A 9,166-nucleotide genomic window follows, 5' to 3' on the forward strand; every position below is an offset into this window, starting at 1 on the left:
TCACGGATGTGACCTCCCGGCAAACATGCCGAATGCACACTGGGATCCTTTGCTGTCTTGCCTGCTGTCTCCCTGAGGAGCTCCATCAGCCGCCTAACATTGGAGCTCCCAATAATAAGCATACCCACCCCGTGTACTCATCCGGACTGAGCAGGAAAATCGGCCGCTATCCCAACAGGACAGGCAGCCCGTGCTGGCTCAGATTTATCAACAACTATGGGTAGCACCCCGTACCTATTCCTAAGACACAGGGAACCAGCCGCACAGCCTGCTCCGTCTTTCACCTTCAGCCCAGTGACACGCGAACCCACCACTGTTTGCCACCCACTCTGGAGTGATGACGGACTAGTCAGATGTTGCGTATCAGAAGCTCAGCGACGTCTGAGTCCCCATGGGATCCCAGCGGCACCGAAGGTGTCGCTGGTCTCGTTACCAGCGCCCCGACGTCACCGCAACTTTGGGCATTAGCTAGGAGCTTGTCGACGGTAGCCAACGCAGCTTTTAGCTGTTTAAAGATAGCAGCCAATTCTCCTTGTGTTCGCTCACAACAAGCACACTCCCTAGCCGTATCTTACTGTGTATAAAATAGATGTAAGGTCTCAAATTGCACTACTAAGTATACAAAATATACCAAAATATATACCAATATACCAAAGTATACAAAATACACCAAAGGAGAATAAAGTAACACTAAAAATTGCTGTGCAGATTTCTCATTGCACTTTGAGACCGCAACTATTAAACAAGAATAAATTTTTCTACTGAAAGTTGATGTATTTACAGATACCTGTTATTAGAAGCCCTGTTTATCGAAAAGTTACTGCACGAGATAAATATTCAAACTAGAATGCACTGATATAAACTCTATGCTGTCTACCACCACAAAATTAAAACTTAGTGGCGTGACGGAGTTTCTGGCGACGGGAAAATTTTTACACTAGGAATCGCCCTACACAAAGATATTCAGAAGACTTAAGCAAAAATGAAAACTACGATTAATTTTCTAACCACTATACAGTAAACTTTAGCAACGGCCATGCCGCAGTGGATACACCGGTTCCCTTCAGATCACCGAAGTTAAGCGCTGTCGGGCGTGGCCAGCACTTGGATGGGAGACCATCGGGGCCGCCATGTGCTGTTGCTATTTTTCGGGGTGCACTCAGACTCGTGATGCCAATTGAAGAGCTACTCGACCGAATAGTAGCGGTTCCGGTCAAAGAAAACCATCGTAAAGATCGGGAGAGCGGTTTGCTGACCACACGCCCCTCCTATCCGCATTCTTAGCTGAGGATGACACGGCGGTCGGATGGTCCCGACGGCCCACTTGTGGCCTGCAGACGGAGTACCAAAAAAGCATACAGTTAAATAAACACGTATAGTTCACTTCTTTGCAGAAGCACGTGAAAAAAAAACAAAGACTAAATTAATTTACTATTTTCCAGATACTTTCTGCTTCTACTGCTGCACGTCCTCTCGGCTCCGCGGCTGCCGCTATATTAATATGGAGGCTGTAGTCAACGGTCACTTACTCAATTGAGTCACGCGACGGGTCTGGGGGCGGGAGAATTTAAACTTGGATGCCGCCCTATACAAGCTGCAAGGGAAAGAAACACTAGTGGTGGGAGAGCTGATGTAATCCCCCCAGCTACCACTGCCGTCATCCCGCAGGATAGTTGTACGGTAGTTACATCAATTTTTAAAATTTGCTGCTGTTATCATTCTAAAATATGCAAGTATTTCTGGAATGTGAAAGAGCAAGATAGAATTGTAAATCAAGAGGACACAGCGCAAACTAGTGGCGAGGTTTCGTGGAAGCGAAATTTTCATACATATGATGACACTTTAATTTTAACTTTAGATCAATAAATGACGTAAAAGAGAACACAGTGTGTACTGTGGCTGAAAAAAATTAAGGCAAACTGTATACTTCCAATTAGGTTAAAATGCCGCTTAGAAGGCAATCATTGAAATTTCTTTATCAGAAATCTGAATGCATTAAAGTAACAAAATGATACTTTTCCCAAACATTCGTCAATAGCAAATAAGGCTTTGCTGTCATTGTACAAAGTTTTTTACAGATCTGTGAAGTGCAATAGTGTCATACCGTCGGAGAACAATAAACTGTACTGGCTACTGTAGAATAGACAATATTATGATCGGGCACATGGCAGGGAAACGGTTTTCAGATGTACCTTCGTGTAGAAATGCTACCAATCGGAGAATTCAGCTCGTCATTATTGAACTATTGCTAGTCACGGTGATGGCTCTCTTGTGGCAATGTGTTCTCTCGTACTTCTCAGTTACAGCATAAAATGTACTTTTCCTTAGAATAAGAAAAATAAAATGACGTCAAACACTTGCTAGAAACAGATTTTTTGTCGAACTAAAATATTTATGACATTTACTAAAAGTTAAACAGATTGAATCTCTCCCTGCAAGAAGACAACAAACACATTTTAATATTAAACGAAAAGAAATCAGTTTTTGAAAAAAATTATTGCTTCATTAAAGACAAATCAATGAAGAGGGTATGGATGATTATTTTTTCCTTCTTGCATCAATTAGTAATCTCCAATGAAGTTTGTCTTGGAGTAAAAAATCTTATTTTGAAATCTTTTCAATGACACGATAAATATTTCCAGGTAGTTAAACAGCAACAGATTTGCATGGATTCAAGACCAAATCAGCTCGGTCATTACAGAATTGTTAACTTCTTGCTTTCATATCTCAACATGGACACATCTGAGATCAAGGCATGTTGATCTGCTATCTTTGTTTGTGTTGTTACACTATGGCAGCCTGAGGGCCTAACATTGAGAGCACTACAATTGCTCGAATTGTGTTGGGAAACAGATGTGGAACTGAATGGCCAGGAAACTTTTGTCTGGAATTGAGCAGCTAAACACCGAATACAGATTTTATGGAAATGATTTAATAAGACAATTATTAGAATATTAGTGGATTTTGAAATGAGTTTTACGAAAAAATGATTTGAGGTAAATTTACAGCTTTACTTATTTGCACTTTGTTGTAAAATTAAATGTTGTACCGAAATTTGGTTGGAAGACATCTCATGGATTGTTCACAGTCAAATAAGTTAGTTTTCCTCCCCGACATTCACATTTTTGTGAAATAATACAGACCATTTTGGGTAGCTTAATCTTTGTGAAAAGTAAAATTTTTGAATAATAAACCTGTTAAAAAAAGTCACTTTTGTGTAAAGTCAGTGTTGTTCATGGTCTTGAAAATCAAGCTACAAAGCAATTTTTTGCTATAAAAGTGTTTCAGGAAAATTATTTTCGAACATTAGCACCCGGAATTATTTCCACGAGCGAAATATTATGTTGCTTGTGTCTGCATTGCATGTGCAGTATACATTCTTCAATATCATTTGTAGCTTGCCACTTTAATTTAGCTATGCTGAGGCACTGCTTGCTGTGCCCCACATTCGAGAGAAAATTTTTACTGTACCAAGGTGAGTGTAAGAATAGTTCAAGGCCATAGGCACACAGTTACACTATACAAACAGAACATTGCAATTGCACAGTTGATCAGTGATTCCATCAGACAGCTTACGTTCAGTTTGGATGTTATTTTCTTGCTATACCAAGTACATTTCAGTGAATAGTGTAATATATTTGTGTGTGAAATATTGTTAGTATTCCGAGTTTCGTTTTGCAAGTTAGCTACGCAAATCAGCGGTGGATTTTAATTAAAGTAATTTGGATAATAATTTATTCGAAAAAAATTAGTAGTTCATTTCATGTGCAATTTTTATTGGTTTTATTTTGGCTTATTTTTGAGATATTGGAAACTATCCACTGTGACAACAAGCACCACACCACGGTACACTCGACAGCGCAATACAGGGCTTATGAAATCACATTTTTCAGTAATTAGTTTCGTGAACTTACACTCTACACTACACACACACACACACACACACACACACACACACACACACACACAAGGTTACAAAGAAGAAAAATTATGCCTGGCGAGCCCTTTGCCTAGGATGTGACATTTTAGGAACTGCAAGACATGATTTCCTTAAGTCGCTTCAGGCAAATTCCAGGATGTTTCCTTTGTAAGGGCACGGCAGACCTCCTTCCCCCAACCTTCAATAATCCGATGGGACGATGACCTCGCTATTTCGTCCGTTCCCTCAAATTAACCAGCCAACAATCTGCTTTCGGTATTTGTGTATATTCAAGGCATTTATGTGACATTTCGCGAGTACAGTATCTCAATCGCAGCCGAAACAATGAACAGCCTAACCGGTATACAAAGCAATTGTCATGCAGTCTTCTTGTACAAAAATGCACTTACGCACAAGGCGTATACAGTCTGCGCGTTACTATACTGAGCATTTGACCAAATTAATAACAAAAAGAAGTGACAATCTCAATTCCATGCATTTTTCTACGTTCAAATGTGGGTACGGAATTAATTATACTTTCATAGATACATTGAATGGCGAACGATTCCTCCCCCAGCTGGGTGTCACAATTTTCCTGTTCCTTGGTACACTCGTCTTTTCCTAATATTTTTTTAGTCGATAAGCACAAGAAATTTTCTTCTACTACCTTAATGAAAATTTGTTGAAATTAATCTTAGTGATTCTATAATTTCCAATGCGATAGGGTCCGCAGCTGTGGTGATTTTATGAAAGATTTCTTGATGCCTTCAGCTGCCTTTCTCTTTATTTCAAGTACGATTGTACAATTTCCGCCTTAGGCCGTTTTCAAGTATCTAAAACGGAAGTATCATACATTGGATATATTAGTGACACTTGTGATTTTGATGTAGGAACAAGTCATATTTATAGATGTACTAGGCGCATTGTAACTTACTTTATGGATAATTTTTTTAGTAGTAGATTAGGTCTTCGACGTCCTTGCTGCTATGAATCATGTTACATTCATAAAATACACCCGAAATGTTCACACTATTTTAGGAGCACGTTACTTTCGAGCAGTTGTTGCAAAGCTCTTATACGTAAGGCCTATGTTTTAACGTACTTAAAACAAGCAAGACTATAATTATTTTACAGAAATTTGCTGCTTAACCTGCATATACTTTTTTTTCTCAGTTATATTTAATTATCGTTCATCATTGGTGTAAATATGACTGCATGTAATTTTTTTTCTGAAACATATGTAGGTTAAGTAGCAAATTTCTGTAAAATAATTGTAATCTTCCTAGTTTTAAGCACGTTAAAACATGGGCCTTATATATATGAGTTTTGCAACAACTACTCGAAAGTTACGCGCTCCTAAAATAGCGTGAACATCTCGGATTTATTTTATGAGCATAAGATGTCATAGGAGCAATGGCGTACAGGACATAATATACTACTAAAAAATCATCCATAAAGTAGGTTATAATGCGCAAAGTATATCTATAAATATGACTTATTCCTACATCAAAATCACAAGCGTCACTAATGTATCCAATGTATGATACTTCCATTTTAAATACCTAAAAATGGCCTAAGGCCGAAATTGTACAATCGTACATGAAATAATGAGAATGGCAGCTGAAGGCATCAAGAAATCTTTCAAAAAAATAATAATTTTAGTGATTTGTGGACTATGATTAAGAATATGTTATATTGGGTGAAGTACATTCCGATGGTGACACAATTGAAATCTTCGATTAGACGCATTTTCTGACAGTAACAAAATTTGACTTGGTTAAAAAATGTTAAACTTAAAAATTATTTGTATTTCATGAATATTTGATCGCAGTAGGAACAGATGTAAAAAAAAGCGGCTTTTCACTGAAGTTATACCATGGCACCTACATAACAATGTACGTCAGGAATGTACTACATAACAGTGGGATCCAATTCCGATAGTAAACAATGCATCACCTCACACAGAATATATCGCTGCTAAACACTAAACTTCGTTCACTTTCCAGCCTCTCACAAAACAAGACATTGTAGTTTCGTACAGTTTTTTCAATACGAAATTTTTGGAAGTGAAACACATGTTGACAAAATAAAAATACAGCTTTAAACACCATCATTTTTTTACATACAGCAGTAGCATTCATGATTTTAAAAAATGAAAGGTTTAGTACCAATTCTGATGAGAAACACAGATTATTGAGATTATAGTTGTGTTGTCCAAATGGAAAGTCAGTTTTTCAAATAGTAGCGTATATGAAGGATTTTCTTTCAGTTCAAGTAAACGTTACAGGTTGTTAAAGGTAAGATTTGTGTTGTCTGAAAGAAATTATCAGTGTTGGAGGTAGCATGTATTTTTTTGGAGATTTTCGTTTCATGATCAGTTGTGCAGTAATGAAGTTTTGTTTGCTCACTAATGTTATTTCTGAAGTGTGGCTGTTAAGGGTTACTCATGTAAGGACAGATTAATGAAACACAGCAGGGAGTATTTACTACTGATTACTCACGAGATGTGAGGATATTATGATGATATGACTTATGTGAATATTATCATGGTATGAAATATGAGAATATTATGATGACATTACAGTAGAGAGAAATATGTTGAAGGCATTGATGATTATTAATAATTATGTTTATATGGATAATGATGATAATATGATAGGAAGATGCAATGGTTAGGAATTACTATATATTGTGAGGAATGAGTAGGTAATGATCAGCATGGATGTTAAGGACCCTGTTTTTACTGAAGTTGATTTTTTCTTTGCATTGATATGTTTCATTAGCTTTCGCATAGTTGTATGGTTAGTAGCACAACAGAAATCTAAAATGGTATAACACCATGATGATAAAAATCAGCATAGGTATTATTTTTTATGTGAAGCTTTTTGAGTCATCAAGCACAAATGGTATGGATACAGTGACAATCTTGAAAATAATAAATGGAGTAAAGAATGTTCACCATCAATTTAAGTAGTACACTGATGTTGTGGAATTTTGAGAAAATATTTACTGCCTTCCTTCCTTCTTTAATATCAAAAGTCCAATTACAGTTTTTTTATAATTATGAGTCTTCCTAAATTGTAGTGACCTTTTATGACTAATCTAAAATACAGATGTAACAAAACTATCCATCCAGTTACCATGACATAAATTTCTTAGTAAAAAATGTTTCTTTGAATATTTTTCGGTTATTTTTTGTGATGAGGCATATTTTCGGCATGTACAGAAGTGCTACCCCACTTACTAATATCTTGTTGTTCATCCCCAGGAAACAGTTTTTCAGCACAAAAAAAGTCTCTTTGAGCATTTTGTGATGAATTTTAATAATGATATCTACTTATCATTGATCCTTGTATATAGGCAAATACACTCCTGGAAATGGAAAAAAGAACACATTGACACCGGTGTGTCAGACCCACCATACTTGCTCCGGACACTGCCAGAGGGCTGTACAAGCAATGATCACACGCACGGCACAGCGGACACACCAGGAACCGCGGTGTTGGCCGTCGAATGGCGCTAGCTGCGCAGCATTTGTGCACCGCCGCCGTCAGTGTCAGCCAGTTTGCCGTGGCATACGGAGCTCCATCGCAGTCTTTAACACTGGTAGCATGCCGCGACAGCGTGGACGTGAACCGTATGTGCAGTTGACGGACTTTGAGCGAGGGCGTATAGTGGGCATGCGGGAGGCCGGGTGGACGTACCGCCGAATTGCTCAACACGTGGGGCGTGAGGTTTCCACAGTACATCGATGTTGTCGCCAGTGGTCGGCGGAAGGTGCACGTGCCCGTCGACCTGGGACCGGACCGCAGCGACGCACGGATGCACGCCAAGACCGTAGGATCCTACGCAGTGCCGTAGGGGACCGCACCGCCACTTCCCAGCAAATTAGGGACACTGTTGCTCCTGGGGTATCGGCGAGGACCATTCGCAACCGTCTCCATGAAGCTGGGCTACGGTCCCGCACACCGTTAGGCCGTCTTCCGCTCACGCCCCAACATCGTGCAGCCCGCCTCCAGTGGTGTCGCGACAGGCGTGAATGGAGGGACGAATGGAGACGTGTCGTCTTCAGCGATGAGAGTCGCTTCTGCCTTGGTGCCAATGATGGTCGTATGCGTGTTTGGCGCCGTGCAGGTGAGCGCCACAATCAGGACTGCATATGACCGAGGCACACAGGGCCAACACCCGGCATCATGGTGTGGGGAGCAATCTCCTACACTGGCCGTACACCACTGGTGATCGTCGAGGGGACACTGAATAGTGCACGGTACATCCAAACCGTCATCGAACCCATCGTTCTACCATTCCTAGACCGGCAAGGGAACTTGCTGTTCCAACAGGACAATGCACGTCCGCATGTATCTCGTGCCACCCAACGTGCTCTAGAAGGTGTAAGTCAACTACCCTGGCCAGCAAGATCTCCGGATCTGTCCCCCATTGAGCATGTTTGGGACTGGATGAAGCGTCGTCTCACGCGGTCTGCACGTCCAGCACGAACGCTGGTCCAACTGAGGCGCCAGGTGGAAATGGCATGGCAAGCCGTTCCACAGGACTACATCCAGCATCTCTACGATCGTCTCCATGGGAGAATAGCAGCCTGCATTGCTGCGAAAGGTGGATATACACTGTACTAGTGCCGACATTGTGCATGCTCTGTTGCCTGTGTCTATGTGCCTGTGGTTCTGTCAGTGTGATCATGTGATGTATCTGACCCCAGGAATGTGTCAATAAAGTTTCCCCTTCCTGGGACAATGAATTCACGGTGTTCTTATTTCAATTTCCAGGAGTGTAGTTGTAAAATTTCATTTTGTTCAGAAACTGTGCAACTAAAGAGGTATTTTTTGTTTAACCAATGATAAAACATCCCAAAGGACATTCACTGATGATAAAACTTTTCTTGCTGTTTGTCAACATTTTTAAAGAATATGAAGAAAAATAAGAAACTCAAAGTATCACAGAAATAAAAGAAGAGAAAGCAGAAATAGTAAAACCTTGGAAGCAGATCATCCAGAAATGAAGGAGTAACGAAGATTATCAACAAATGTTTTGACCAACATCATCTAATTTTTATCCACCTTTTTCCATTAAGCCAATTTTTTTTCCACATGGCAGTAGCATAGGTTTCATTAAGGATGGTTATCCTTGTACTAATTTAAGAATTTCTATGTTTGCAATTCACTATGTATTCATGTTTTCTTACGTTTTCTTACAATTTTTCAGCTTGATGTAATGATATTTTCTTTTCAG

At 39.7% G+C, this 9,166-nt stretch overlaps 1 pseudogene; it reads left to right on the forward strand.

Moving 5' to 3' along the window:
* The first annotated feature begins 1,026 nt into the window (after nucleotides 1-1,026).
* LOC124799372 lies at nucleotides 1,027-1,144 on the forward strand (annotated as a pseudogene).
* Nucleotides 1,145-9,166: the final 8,022 nt, after the last annotated feature.

This window comes from Schistocerca piceifrons, chromosome 5 (genome assembly GCF_021461385.2).
Source record: "Schistocerca piceifrons isolate TAMUIC-IGC-003096 chromosome 5, iqSchPice1.1, whole genome shotgun sequence".
NCBI lineage: Eukaryota > Metazoa > Arthropoda > Insecta > Orthoptera > Acrididae > Schistocerca > Schistocerca piceifrons.